Here is a 9,605-nt window from a genome sequence, read left to right as displayed (position 1 = left end):
ACTAAATTGTAATTGTAATTCATAATAACCGAGTTTTTACTAAAATAAATTTTTGACAGCTGTGGGATTCGAACCCACGCCCTTGCGGACTGGTGCCTAAAACCAGCGCCTTAGACCACTCGGCCAAACTGCCTGTTGTGCTGACAGTTGTGCGAATAACAAAAATTGTTTCTTAAGTTTTTTTTTTTCAGCCTTACTGTGTAAAAGCATCAAACACCTAAAAAAAATTTGTTTTTCCAGTGAGTGATTTCACAAAATTAACTGCCTCCAGAGAGGATTGAACTCTCGACCCCTGGTTTACAAGACCAGTGCTCTGCCACTGAGCTATAGAGGCTTGCATGTTCACGTGGCACAATTTAAACCTAGCCTAACCTAGTCTAACGTAACCTAACCTAACCTAAGCTATTCCGGTTTGCACCTTGTGTTAAAGACTTTGAAATTGCTAAAGGATTCAGTTGAGTATTAGTCAGCTAATGCATTCAACAGGGGGATGTAGCTCAGTGGTAGAGCGCATGCTTTGCATGTATGAGGCCCCGGGTTCGATCCCCGGCATCTCCAATTGTCAATGATTTTTGTTATTTCTTTGAAGTTGTCTTTTGTTCAAAATGAGTACTTCAGTGAGAAAATATTTGTATGGGGTTATGCGGACACAAAAATGTGGAACGCTTCACGATTTTGCGTGTCATCCTTGCGCAGGGGCCATGCTAATCTTCTCTGTATCGTTCCAATTTTAGTATATGTACTGCCGAAGCAAGTACAATTGAGACTAGAATTTAGTTGTCTATAAAGATCAGCATTTGTTACACAAATTGCAAAATCAATTCTGTTGACCCTGACGTGATTTGAACACGCAGCCTTCTGATCTGGAGTCAGACGCGCTACCGTTGCGCCACAGAGTCAGATGTTTGAATTGCTGCAACTTTGAATTCAGGCGAAACTAAAGGAAAGTCTTTTTATTTCTTTTTTTCTATCCACTATACAATGCAAGCGACCAATAGAAAAAAGGCGCTGCTTTCGTCCGGCCCCTATGACGAAGACCAGGGGTCGTAGCTCAGCTGGTAGAGCGTCTGATTCGCATTTAGAAGGTCTCGGGTTCAAATCCCGACGACTCCAAATTTTTTTTTCTTTTCAATTTTCAAAAGTATTGGGCAAAACCATGAGCTTGACCGGGAGTTGAACCCGGGACCTCTCGCACCCGAAGCGAGAATCATGCCGCCTAGACCATCAAGCCTGGCTTGTGCCCTGCTAACTGTCAGTAGCAAGCTGTAATTCACCAACTTACTAGCCGATTGCTTCCAGCTGTGATGCTGTATTCATGGATGGCCGTCAACCAGAGCCAGCAGTCATGGCCGAGTGGTTAAGGCGTTGGACTTGAAATCCAATGGGGTTTCCCCGCGCAGGTTCGAATCCTGCCGGCTGCGAAAGTCAGATTTTGTTAGTATCTAGTGTTTTTTTTTACTTTTTTTGCAAAACCAGAAAGTTACCTTGCAACTCACATGGCCTTCCTGGTATAGTGTTAAAATAAGACCTTTGTCAGGTGTGGGGTTCGAACCCACGCAATCTTACGATTATGAGAGCTTAAATCTCACGCCTTAGACCACTCGGCCAACCTGACAGGATGCAACAGGGCGGCACTCATTGCAAAACGCATGAAATCACGACTGACAAGCACTGATTAAGCCAAGCTCTACAAAAAAAAATTATCACGACGAAGATGGGATTCGAACCCACGCGGGCAGAGCCCATTGGATTAGCAGTCCAACGCCTTAACCACTCGGCCACCTCGTCTATGATAATGATTAGCCTAGATTACTTTCAAAGCAGACATGACACATGACATCAACAAAAAAAAAAAAAAAAAAAAAAACCCGCAATATTGCATCAATCGTGTCAAAAGATTTCCCACGCCGGGAGTTGAACCCGGGCCTCCTGGGTGAAAGCCAGATATCCTAGCCGTTAGACCACGTGGGATTCTGTTTCCGTCCGGGATCGAACCGGAGACCTTCTGCGTGTTAGACAGATGTGATAACCGCTACACCACGGAAACTTGTTACATAGAGTAAACAGCTTTATTGCCCTCTGCTTTTCTTTAAGTGTGCTAGTTACTAGGCAAATATGTATTTGTGGTTTTCACTTTGGCGTACATAATTATATTGTAAAACAAGCGTCAGTGGTATAGTGGTGAGCATAGCTGCCTTCCAAGCAGTTGACCCGGGTTCGATTCCCGGCTGACGCATTTTCATCTCAGTTGCCTAGCAATACATTTTTGTACATTCAAAAAGTGTACTAATCCTGTACTGCCAACAAGCCTCCGTAGCGCAGTAGGCAGCGCGTCAGTCTCATAATCTGAAGGCTGTGAGTTCGAGCCTCACCGGGGGCAGGCTAATACTTTTTCATCTCCTGGTTGTGTTTTGAAAAAAAAGTTTTGTCAGAAGTGGGATTCGAACCCACGCCCTCATCGAGGACCAGAATTCTCACAACCACTCTCTATCAGAGAGCAAGGAAGTTGTCCTTGAGTCTGGCGCCTTAGACCACTCGGCCATCCTGACTGCTAATATAGTGTTCACGGATTAGGAAATTCCATGTTTTGATAACCCAAAAAGGTTAGCCAAAATGCAATGTTAGCATCCCATCTGGGGATCGAACCCAGGACCTTTGGATTAGAAGTCCAACGCGCTATCCTCTGCGCTAATGGGACTTGGTAAGAGAAAAGAAAATAGTAGCATTTGTTGACAGAAAACATTATGGAAGGCAAGTAAAAGAAAATCAAGTAGAGAAGAAAAAAAGCATGTAGTTTTTGCATTGTGCTAATACTTAAACATGTCATCTCAATCAGGCCCGTTAGCTCAGTTGGTTAGAGCGTCGTGCTAATAACGCGAAGGTCACGGGTTCGATCCCCCTACGGGCCAGCTAATACTTTTACCAAATTGAACAGTTTGCAGTGGCGGAAATATTTAATGGATAAAAAAAAGAAATTTCACAAGGTTGAAAAATTATCTCTCCCCGACCGGGAATCGAACCCGGGCCTTCCACGTGACAGGCGGAGATCCTCACCACTAGACTATCGAGGAATTCTTGTTGACCAGCTATTTTCTAGTCTCTACGTACGTATCACACTGATTGGAGACTTGAACAAAAAATGAGAGCGCCCGAGCAGGGGCTCGAACCCTGGACCGTTAGGTTAAAAGCCTAACGCTCTACCGACTGAGCTACCCGGGCATCATGCTATTTTACAATTACAGTAACAAAATTGTCTCACCAGATGGCAGCAGCATTTTAGTTCATGGTAGGCTTGGTTTTCTCTCTGTTTATTTTTGGTTAAGTGCAACCTGAGTTGTATAGAATAAATCATCACTCCATAATTTTCCTGTATTGTAGCATTTTGCATTTAGTATATGTCACATTTTCCATTGTTAAATGTCTACGGCCATACCATGTTGAAAGCACCAGTTCTCGTCCGATCACTGAAGTTAAGCAACATTGGGCCAAGTTAGTACTTGGATGGGTGACCGCCTGGGAATACTTGGTGTCGTAGGCAAATCTTTTCATCCTTTTTTATAAGTTGAGAAAAGAAAAAAACAAAGTCTGAGAAATGTAAACCAGACAACTGCTTATGTTCATTTTTTACACCTAAAGCCCTTATACAATGCAACCACTATGATATAATATGTAGTTACTGTTCTTGTCACCAGATGGCAGCTCTGTTTAGTTCCCAGTTAGGCTTTGTTTTCTCCGTGTTGAGGCATAAGTTTTGGGTTGACAACTATTATTGTTCGATAAAATGATATCTTTTAGTATTACACATACCTACTTGGATTAATATTTTAGTTACTTTGTGCTTGTATTTTATGAAAATTAACTTTTCCGGTCGGACCTGGAACAAATATCAAAAATATATGATTGTCCAAGTAACTTTACATCATTGTCTAAAACGACCAAGCTAATATTGCTTGATTCACTTCTACAAGAGGTGTGTATCAGCTCTGCTTCGATGGGTCGCTCACCTTGAGTCCGCTCGGGTTGAGTGTCTGTCTTAGTCAGTCACAAACATCTTTATTCAGGGTTAAAGAGAACCCACTAATCACTGGAAACCAATCAAGAACTTAGAACCATTTTCCGTAAATACCTGTACGTATTTTCTCTTGGTAATGCATTTTCCATTTAGTTTATGACACATTTTCCTTTGATAAATGTCTACGGCCATACCATGTTGAAAGCACCAGTTCTCGTCCGATCACTGAAGTTAAGCAACATTGGGCCAAGCTAGTACTTGGATGGGTGACCGCCTGGGAATACTTGGTGTCGTAGGCTTTAACATTTTATCCATATTTCAAAATTTGTCTCTTTTTCTTCCTTGTCCGTAGATTCCTGTACTGTTGAGCGTTTTGCATTCATTTTCTCTCCGTAATGCATTTTGCATTTAATTTACGCGACATTTTCCGTTGATATATGTCTACGGCCATACCATGTTGAAAGCACCAGTTCTCGTCCGATCACTGCAGTTAAGCAACATTGGGCCAAGTTAGTACTTGGATGGGTGACCGCCTGGGAATACTTGGTGTCGTAGGCTATAACATTTTATCCATATTTCAAATTTGTCTCTTTTTCTTTCTTGTCCAAGAGAAATTTCTAATCACTGAGAACATAAGGTGAAACCCAAGGGGATGTAGCTCAGATGGTAGAGCGCTCGCTTAGCATGCGAGAGGTACGGGGATCGATACCCCGCATCTCCATGTATCATTTTTCCCCCTACTACACAAGCACCAAACAAAAAAATAAACACACAGAAAAAACAAAAGTCTGAAAATTTAAACCAGTAAAACTTTAAACCTTTTTGTTGCATTAGAATGTTATTTAATAAACCAGAAGTTAGAAGAGCATTTCCTCAGAGTAAATGTCTACGGCCATACCATGTTGAAAGCACCAGTTCTCGTCTGATCACTGAAGTTAAGCAACATTGGGCCAAGTTAGTACTTGGATGGGTGACCGCCTGGGAATACTTGGTGTCGTAGGCTCAATCTTTTTGGAATTTTGACCCAACCAATCCTAGCCCAAACCTAACTAAACCTCACACAAGTTTGAAAATCATGTTGTCACTTTATGTCTACGGCCATACCATGTTGAAAGCACCAGTTCTCGTCCGATCACTGAAGTTAAGCAACATTGGGCCAAGTTAGTACTTGGATGGGTGACCGCCTGGGAATACTTGGTGTCGTAAACTCTACATCTTTATCTTGTCACTGAAAACAGAAAAGTTGTGTTAACGTAGAAAATAATTGCTGCAACGTCCGGGAATCGAACCCGGGCCGCCCGCGTGGCAGGCGAGCATTCTACCACTGAACCAACGTTGCTGGCATGCTCTTTGGCTATTCGTATAACCCAACCCCTTGCTGAAAATCTTTATTCAGAAATCTGTCAATTTATAACCCAAATACAGATTGATATAGCTTTACACCTGAACGATTAATATGACTTGCTGTAAGTAGACTTTGGCAGTAGGTAAGGACTTTCTTCAGCCCGGCAAGACAATATCTGAGTGATCCTTGGTTCACTTGTACACACCTTTTAGTGAAGTGAATCAAGCAAGTATAGCTTGGTCAGTTTAGACAAATGGTAACTGCAATTTTAGCCATTCCTACCGTAGGCTATTTGTCAGCATGGTTGGCCAGTTTTATTTTCACAAATTTGAAGTGGTTGGTTGGAGATGAATGGTTTTGTGGTAAACTCATCCTGACATCCTGTCCCTACATGCCTGTTGTAATATGTTTCTTTAAGTGGGCTCTCTCATGGAAAGCCTTCAGATAAATTGGATGTAGTTCCAATATGATCCACTTACACGGAAATCTTTAGTAAAAGGCGAAAGATTTATTCGTGCTGTAGGTAGATCCTGGACATGCTCAAACAACACAAATAGCTCCATATCCTTGGCAGCTGTTAGGCTTGTTCCATTGACCAATCTAATGTAGTTGTCAGCAAAGACATGTAGAGATTGTGTCAAAGTTCAGCTTATTCACCAAAAAAACACAAGCCCCTAGAATAACTTGAGGCAGAAAATTATCCATTAAATGACATTCAACTTTAGGGGTTTGCACCACCTAGCATTAAAACATTGAACTACATAAAGGAAGTGGAGCCATTGTGCTTTTGGCAGCATGCTTGTTGACTTGTGCAAACTTGATACAGGTTGTACACAATGTATTGAGTGGTCCAGGTTAGAAGTGGGGACAAGTGGGCCGATCCTGGTGGTACTGCAATACCAGGCCAACCCGTGATAAGGCTGGAGCAAGCTCCAAGTCCTCATCCCCTAACAAAAATGAGTTTAATATCGAAGGGGACACATGGTCCCCGTATCAGATATTAAGCTGATAAGAACAGATACTACACTTTGATCTTAGCCAAAAGGCCGAGAAGCGATGCCGAAGAATAGTTCCAGTATACTACCTTAGAGTCATAACCTGACTATTGTACTGTCTGGCAAAAGATTGGCATGCAGGCTGCCTAATCATTGTTAGAGAGAGTATAGTCAATCTGCCTAGTTCAAAGCAAAAACTTTACTTTAAATTGGGCTTCGATAGAAGCCTTTTTCTGGCCAACTACACAAACTTTAGCAATTCCTGGTGTGTAAAATTTGAACTAGATGGTTAAGTTAAACATTCTAATTCTGTCGTCTGTTCTGTATTTATTAGGGGATGCGCGAACGCAGTCCCCAACTACCAAAAATTGTGCGTTCGAGTTACCCACATTTGGGGTAATCGTAGGGGTCAGCCATGCCTGAGTGCAATGGCACAGCCTCACCCTAGAGGAACCACCTTAGTGATCATGGTTAACCTCCACGCCAGGTAAGTATGAGGGAAAGAGTCGATTTCAGTGTATGGGTGACAAAGACTATAGATATTTTGCTGACCAGCTCCACGACTTTACACAAAACATGATTCAGTTGAAGTGTCCCCTCAGAAATGCTATATTTATACTTTTTCAAATAGTTGGTGACATACTTTGTTGATGAAACCTTCGGTAGGAGGTCTTCCATTGAAACAAATGCGACACCTAGAGGCCAAATTATTGACTACATAAAATACATGATTGCTACTTTACAGGTTATGCATTCCTATTGCAGATAGTGAGCTATCATCAGCTCTGACAGAAATAGCATTACAGTTCACACTGCAACCACTGGATCTATACACACCTCTTAGTGAAGTGAATCAAGCAAATTTAGCTTGGTCAGTTTAGACAAATACAAGATGCAAACTGTCACTTCTTATAACAAGATTACCAAGAGTTAGCACTGGTCGCAACGAAACAAACCTTACAGAAGGATGGTATGGTAATATCCACATTATAATGTGAAAATGCCTTACCAAATGTCTACGGCCATACCATGTTGAAAGCACCAGTTCTCGTCCGATCACTGAAGTTAAGCAACATTGGGCCAAGTTAGTACTTGGATGGGTGACCGCCTGGGAATACTTGGTGTCGTAGACTTAACATTTTTGGAATTTTGACCCAAACAATCCTAGCCCAAACCTAACTAAACCCCACACAATTAATGTCTACGGCCATACCATGTTGAAAGCACCAGTTCTCGTCCGATCACTGAAGTTAAGCAACATTGGGCCAAGTTAGTACTTGGATGGGTGACCGCCTGGGAATACTTGGTGTCGTAGGCTCAATCTTTTTGGAATTTTGACCCAACCAATCCTAGGCCAAACCTAACTAAACCCCACACAATTAATGTCTACGGCCATACCATGTTGAAAACACCAGTTCTCGTCCGATCACTGAAGTTAAGCAACATTGGGCCAAGTTAGTACTTGGATGGGTGACCGCCTGGGAATACTTGGTGTCGTAGGCTTATCCATTTTTAAAAAATTGCCTCAAAAAAGTTGTGATACTGTAGAAAATAATTGCTGCAACGTCCGGGAATCGAACCCGGGCCGCCCGCGTGGCAGGCGAGCATTCTACCACTGAACCAACGTTGCTGGCTTGCTCTCATGATATTCGTGTAGTTAGTTTTTGTGTACCTATTGCAAAGACCAACCATACAAAGTGCAGAGCCCAGGCAGCTAACATAGCCCGGCTAGCTCAGTCGGTAGAGCATGAGACTCTTAATCTCAGGGTCGTGGGTTCGAGCCCCACGTTGGGCGAATTTTTTTTTATATGGAACAGTTTTTAAAAATATATTTGAATTTGTTTCGTGATATACTGACAATAGGGTAATTCAGGCGCCATGGCTTAGTTGGTTAAAGCGCCTGTCTCGTAAACAGGAGATCCCGAGTTCGACTCTCGGTGGTGCCTTGATCCTTTTATTACTACTATCCATGGCTACACATACATAGGGTAAAGATTTGCAAAAATGCCGCGACCCGGGATCGAACCGGGGACCTTTAGATCTTCAGTCTAACGCTCTCCCAACTGAGCTATCACGGCTAGTTAAAACAATGTTGCTTATCTTGGTCAATATGGAAAAAAGATCACTTTTACATGACTCTAAAAAGTTTAGGTCCTACCGAGATTTGAACTCGGATCGCTGGATTCAGAGTCCAGAGTGCTAACCATTACACCATAGGACCTTGATGCAGATCTAAACTCCAAAGGGTAAAAAAAAATTAATTTTGTATAAAAAGAAAAGAAAAAAAACCTTATGTATTGGTTCCTGCCGGGATCGAACCGGCGACCTTGTCCGTGTGAAGGACACGTGATAACCACTACACTAAGGAACCATTGTCAACTAAGTAACCAAGCCAAGATACATAACAAACAGACATAAAATGTGCAACTACAAAGCCACGTCACTTAGCTAGGTCTCGTGGCGCAACGGATAACGCGTCTGACTACGGATCAGAAGATTGCAGGTTCGAATCCTGCCGAGATCGAAAATTTTAAAGATTCGTTTGGCTATTAAAGAAAATTGCTATAAAATAAGTCGCCCCCGGGTGGGCTCGAACCACCAACCTTTCGGTTAACAGCCGAACGCGCTAGCCGATTGCGCCACGGAGGCTAATACAAGATAAAAATATTACATTATTTTTAATATTATTCTATGGTGCCTTCAAATATAAAAACAAAAAAAAGATTGGTTTACTTATGTTGGTAGGGCTAATTACCACCGAACACTCATTAGCGCGGTCCGACTACTGACCGACACGGAAACTCTTGGCTGCTGGGTTTCCCCTCTGGCCCAATCCGCCCCTCATTAAGCAACCTGATCACCTAGGGCTCCCCCTAAGTGGCCATGTTGATGCCAGGCTTAGTGCGGACGCCAATTCAACGTGTTTCAATGGTAACCAGGCGTTCCCTGCCTCAAACCATCCCAAACTCTGACCTCCCAGTAGCAGGATTACAGAACCTCGCCACGGTTCCAGTCAACTATCACATCAATTTCTGTCACAATGTACCATTTGAATTGCAATTTTTTTCATATTTAATTTTGGGTGTAATTTCGCCAGCTTCCGTTATGGTCTAGTGGTTAGGATAGCTGGCTCTCACCCAGCAGGCCCGGGTTCGATTCCCGGTAACGGAAAAATACATTTTGTCGAACCCCCAAGTAATTATATCAACATCCCCGATCCAAAAAAAAAGGAGATAAAAAAAAGATAGAGAAT

At 42.5% G+C, this 9,605-nt stretch overlaps 40 non-coding genes across 40 annotated transcripts; 18 read left to right on the top strand and 22 right to left on the bottom strand.

Moving 5' to 3' along the window:
- Positions 1-53: 53 nt before the first annotated feature.
- TRNAL-UAG (transfer RNA leucine (anticodon UAG)) lies at positions 54-133 on the bottom strand. Its single transcript has one exon. It is a non-coding gene; the product is annotated as a tRNA-Leu (tRNA).
- Positions 134-262: 129 nt separating this feature from the next.
- TRNAT-UGU (transfer RNA threonine (anticodon UGU)) lies at positions 263-334 on the bottom strand. Its single transcript has one exon. It is a non-coding gene; the product is annotated as a tRNA-Thr (tRNA).
- Positions 335-486: 152 nt separating this feature from the next.
- On the top strand, positions 487-558 carry TRNAA-UGC (transfer RNA alanine (anticodon UGC)). Its single transcript has one exon. It is a non-coding gene; the product is annotated as a tRNA-Ala (tRNA).
- Positions 559-651: 93 nt separating this feature from the next.
- Positions 652-758, bottom strand: LOC145308196 (U6 spliceosomal RNA). The gene has a single exon (XR_013876041.1). It is a non-coding gene; the product is annotated as a U6 spliceosomal RNA (small nuclear RNA).
- A 69-nt stretch (positions 759-827) lies between these two features.
- TRNAW-CCA (transfer RNA tryptophan (anticodon CCA)) lies at positions 828-899 on the bottom strand. Its single transcript has one exon. It is a non-coding gene; the product is annotated as a tRNA-Trp (tRNA).
- A 141-nt stretch (positions 900-1,040) lies between these two features.
- TRNAA-CGC (transfer RNA alanine (anticodon CGC)) lies at positions 1,041-1,113 on the top strand. The gene has a single exon. It is a non-coding gene; the product is annotated as a tRNA-Ala (tRNA).
- A 44-nt stretch (positions 1,114-1,157) lies between these two features.
- TRNAP-CGG (transfer RNA proline (anticodon CGG)) lies at positions 1,158-1,231 on the bottom strand. The gene has a single exon. It is a non-coding gene; the product is annotated as a tRNA-Pro (tRNA).
- A 108-nt stretch (positions 1,232-1,339) lies between these two features.
- TRNAS-UGA (transfer RNA serine (anticodon UGA)) lies at positions 1,340-1,421 on the top strand. Its single transcript has one exon. It is a non-coding gene; the product is annotated as a tRNA-Ser (tRNA).
- Positions 1,422-1,531: 110 nt separating this feature from the next.
- On the bottom strand, positions 1,532-1,615 carry TRNAL-UAA (transfer RNA leucine (anticodon UAA)). The gene has a single exon. It is a non-coding gene; the product is annotated as a tRNA-Leu (tRNA).
- A 91-nt stretch (positions 1,616-1,706) lies between these two features.
- Positions 1,707-1,788, bottom strand: TRNAS-GCU (transfer RNA serine (anticodon GCU)). The gene has a single exon. It is a non-coding gene; the product is annotated as a tRNA-Ser (tRNA).
- Positions 1,789-1,899: 111 nt separating this feature from the next.
- Positions 1,900-1,971, bottom strand: TRNAE-UUC (transfer RNA glutamic acid (anticodon UUC)). The gene has a single exon. It is a non-coding gene; the product is annotated as a tRNA-Glu (tRNA).
- Positions 1,972-1,974: 3 nt separating this feature from the next.
- Positions 1,975-2,047, bottom strand: TRNAV-AAC (transfer RNA valine (anticodon AAC)). Its single transcript has one exon. It is a non-coding gene; the product is annotated as a tRNA-Val (tRNA).
- A 117-nt stretch (positions 2,048-2,164) lies between these two features.
- Positions 2,165-2,236, top strand: TRNAG-UCC (transfer RNA glycine (anticodon UCC)). The gene has a single exon. It is a non-coding gene; the product is annotated as a tRNA-Gly (tRNA).
- A 190-nt stretch (positions 2,237-2,426) lies between these two features.
- Positions 2,427-2,549, bottom strand: TRNAL-CAA (transfer RNA leucine (anticodon CAA)). The gene is made up of 2 exons: positions 2,512-2,549; positions 2,427-2,471 (listed from the first exon to the last, which is right to left on the bottom strand). It is a non-coding gene; the product is annotated as a tRNA-Leu (tRNA).
- A 76-nt stretch (positions 2,550-2,625) lies between these two features.
- On the bottom strand, positions 2,626-2,698 carry TRNAR-UCU (transfer RNA arginine (anticodon UCU)). Its single transcript has one exon. It is a non-coding gene; the product is annotated as a tRNA-Arg (tRNA).
- A 137-nt stretch (positions 2,699-2,835) lies between these two features.
- TRNAI-AAU (transfer RNA isoleucine (anticodon AAU)) lies at positions 2,836-2,909 on the top strand. The gene has a single exon. It is a non-coding gene; the product is annotated as a tRNA-Ile (tRNA).
- Positions 2,910-2,999: 90 nt separating this feature from the next.
- Positions 3,000-3,071, bottom strand: TRNAD-GUC (transfer RNA aspartic acid (anticodon GUC)). The gene has a single exon. It is a non-coding gene; the product is annotated as a tRNA-Asp (tRNA).
- A 75-nt stretch (positions 3,072-3,146) lies between these two features.
- On the bottom strand, positions 3,147-3,219 carry TRNAK-UUU (transfer RNA lysine (anticodon UUU)). The gene has a single exon. It is a non-coding gene; the product is annotated as a tRNA-Lys (tRNA).
- A 200-nt stretch (positions 3,220-3,419) lies between these two features.
- Positions 3,420-3,538, top strand: LOC145308281 (5S ribosomal RNA). Its single transcript, XR_013876122.1, has one exon. It is a non-coding gene; the product is annotated as a 5S ribosomal RNA (ribosomal RNA).
- A 654-nt stretch (positions 3,539-4,192) lies between these two features.
- Positions 4,193-4,311, top strand: LOC145308374 (5S ribosomal RNA). The gene has a single exon (XR_013876209.1). It is a non-coding gene; the product is annotated as a 5S ribosomal RNA (ribosomal RNA).
- A 140-nt stretch (positions 4,312-4,451) lies between these two features.
- Positions 4,452-4,570, top strand: LOC145308442 (5S ribosomal RNA). The gene has a single exon (XR_013876274.1). It is a non-coding gene; the product is annotated as a 5S ribosomal RNA (ribosomal RNA).
- A 90-nt stretch (positions 4,571-4,660) lies between these two features.
- On the top strand, positions 4,661-4,733 carry TRNAA-AGC (transfer RNA alanine (anticodon AGC)). The gene has a single exon. It is a non-coding gene; the product is annotated as a tRNA-Ala (tRNA).
- A 163-nt stretch (positions 4,734-4,896) lies between these two features.
- Positions 4,897-5,015, top strand: LOC145308345 (5S ribosomal RNA). Its single transcript, XR_013876182.1, has one exon. It is a non-coding gene; the product is annotated as a 5S ribosomal RNA (ribosomal RNA).
- Positions 5,016-5,102: 87 nt separating this feature from the next.
- On the top strand, positions 5,103-5,221 carry LOC145308529 (5S ribosomal RNA). The gene has a single exon (XR_013876355.1). It is a non-coding gene; the product is annotated as a 5S ribosomal RNA (ribosomal RNA).
- Positions 5,222-5,280: 59 nt separating this feature from the next.
- Positions 5,281-5,351, bottom strand: TRNAG-GCC (transfer RNA glycine (anticodon GCC)). The gene has a single exon. It is a non-coding gene; the product is annotated as a tRNA-Gly (tRNA).
- Positions 5,352-5,776: 425 nt separating this feature from the next.
- On the bottom strand, positions 5,777-5,894 carry LOC145308118 (U5 spliceosomal RNA). Its single transcript, XR_013875954.1, has one exon. It is a non-coding gene; the product is annotated as a U5 spliceosomal RNA (small nuclear RNA).
- Positions 5,895-6,223: 329 nt separating this feature from the next.
- On the bottom strand, positions 6,224-6,415 carry LOC145308018 (U2 spliceosomal RNA). Its single transcript, XR_013875853.1, has one exon. It is a non-coding gene; the product is annotated as a U2 spliceosomal RNA (small nuclear RNA).
- A 267-nt stretch (positions 6,416-6,682) lies between these two features.
- LOC145307924 (U1 spliceosomal RNA) lies at positions 6,683-6,847 on the bottom strand. Its single transcript, XR_013875768.1, has one exon. It is a non-coding gene; the product is annotated as a U1 spliceosomal RNA (small nuclear RNA).
- Positions 6,848-7,366: 519 nt separating this feature from the next.
- On the top strand, positions 7,367-7,485 carry LOC145308555 (5S ribosomal RNA). Its single transcript, XR_013876380.1, has one exon. It is a non-coding gene; the product is annotated as a 5S ribosomal RNA (ribosomal RNA).
- A 66-nt stretch (positions 7,486-7,551) lies between these two features.
- On the top strand, positions 7,552-7,670 carry LOC145308208 (5S ribosomal RNA). The gene has a single exon (XR_013876052.1). It is a non-coding gene; the product is annotated as a 5S ribosomal RNA (ribosomal RNA).
- Positions 7,671-7,736: 66 nt separating this feature from the next.
- LOC145308229 (5S ribosomal RNA) lies at positions 7,737-7,855 on the top strand. The gene has a single exon (XR_013876072.1). It is a non-coding gene; the product is annotated as a 5S ribosomal RNA (ribosomal RNA).
- Positions 7,856-7,911: 56 nt separating this feature from the next.
- Positions 7,912-7,982, bottom strand: TRNAG-GCC (transfer RNA glycine (anticodon GCC)). Its single transcript has one exon. It is a non-coding gene; the product is annotated as a tRNA-Gly (tRNA).
- Positions 7,983-8,074: 92 nt separating this feature from the next.
- TRNAK-CUU (transfer RNA lysine (anticodon CUU)) lies at positions 8,075-8,147 on the top strand. Its single transcript has one exon. It is a non-coding gene; the product is annotated as a tRNA-Lys (tRNA).
- A 77-nt stretch (positions 8,148-8,224) lies between these two features.
- TRNAT-CGU (transfer RNA threonine (anticodon CGU)) lies at positions 8,225-8,298 on the top strand. The gene has a single exon. It is a non-coding gene; the product is annotated as a tRNA-Thr (tRNA).
- Positions 8,299-8,357: 59 nt separating this feature from the next.
- TRNAF-GAA (transfer RNA phenylalanine (anticodon GAA)) lies at positions 8,358-8,430 on the bottom strand. Its single transcript has one exon. It is a non-coding gene; the product is annotated as a tRNA-Phe (tRNA).
- A 71-nt stretch (positions 8,431-8,501) lies between these two features.
- On the bottom strand, positions 8,502-8,573 carry TRNAQ-CUG (transfer RNA glutamine (anticodon CUG)). The gene has a single exon. It is a non-coding gene; the product is annotated as a tRNA-Gln (tRNA).
- A 77-nt stretch (positions 8,574-8,650) lies between these two features.
- Positions 8,651-8,723, bottom strand: TRNAV-CAC (transfer RNA valine (anticodon CAC)). The gene has a single exon. It is a non-coding gene; the product is annotated as a tRNA-Val (tRNA).
- An 80-nt stretch (positions 8,724-8,803) lies between these two features.
- Positions 8,804-8,876, top strand: TRNAR-ACG (transfer RNA arginine (anticodon ACG)). The gene has a single exon. It is a non-coding gene; the product is annotated as a tRNA-Arg (tRNA).
- Positions 8,877-8,927: 51 nt separating this feature from the next.
- Positions 8,928-9,001, bottom strand: TRNAN-GUU (transfer RNA asparagine (anticodon GUU)). Its single transcript has one exon. It is a non-coding gene; the product is annotated as a tRNA-Asn (tRNA).
- Positions 9,002-9,451: 450 nt separating this feature from the next.
- Positions 9,452-9,523, top strand: TRNAE-CUC (transfer RNA glutamic acid (anticodon CUC)). The gene has a single exon. It is a non-coding gene; the product is annotated as a tRNA-Glu (tRNA).
- The last annotated feature ends 82 nt before the right edge of the window (positions 9,524-9,605 follow it).

Source organism: Acartia tonsa, chromosome 15 (assembly GCF_053477335.1).
Source record: "Acartia tonsa isolate MP-2025a chromosome 15, ASM5347733v1, whole genome shotgun sequence".
Lineage (NCBI taxonomy): Eukaryota > Metazoa > Arthropoda > Copepoda > Calanoida > Acartiidae > Acartia > Acartia tonsa.
The sequence above is the reverse complement of the archived record's forward strand: the minus strand, read 5'-3'. Positions and strand labels throughout refer to the sequence as shown.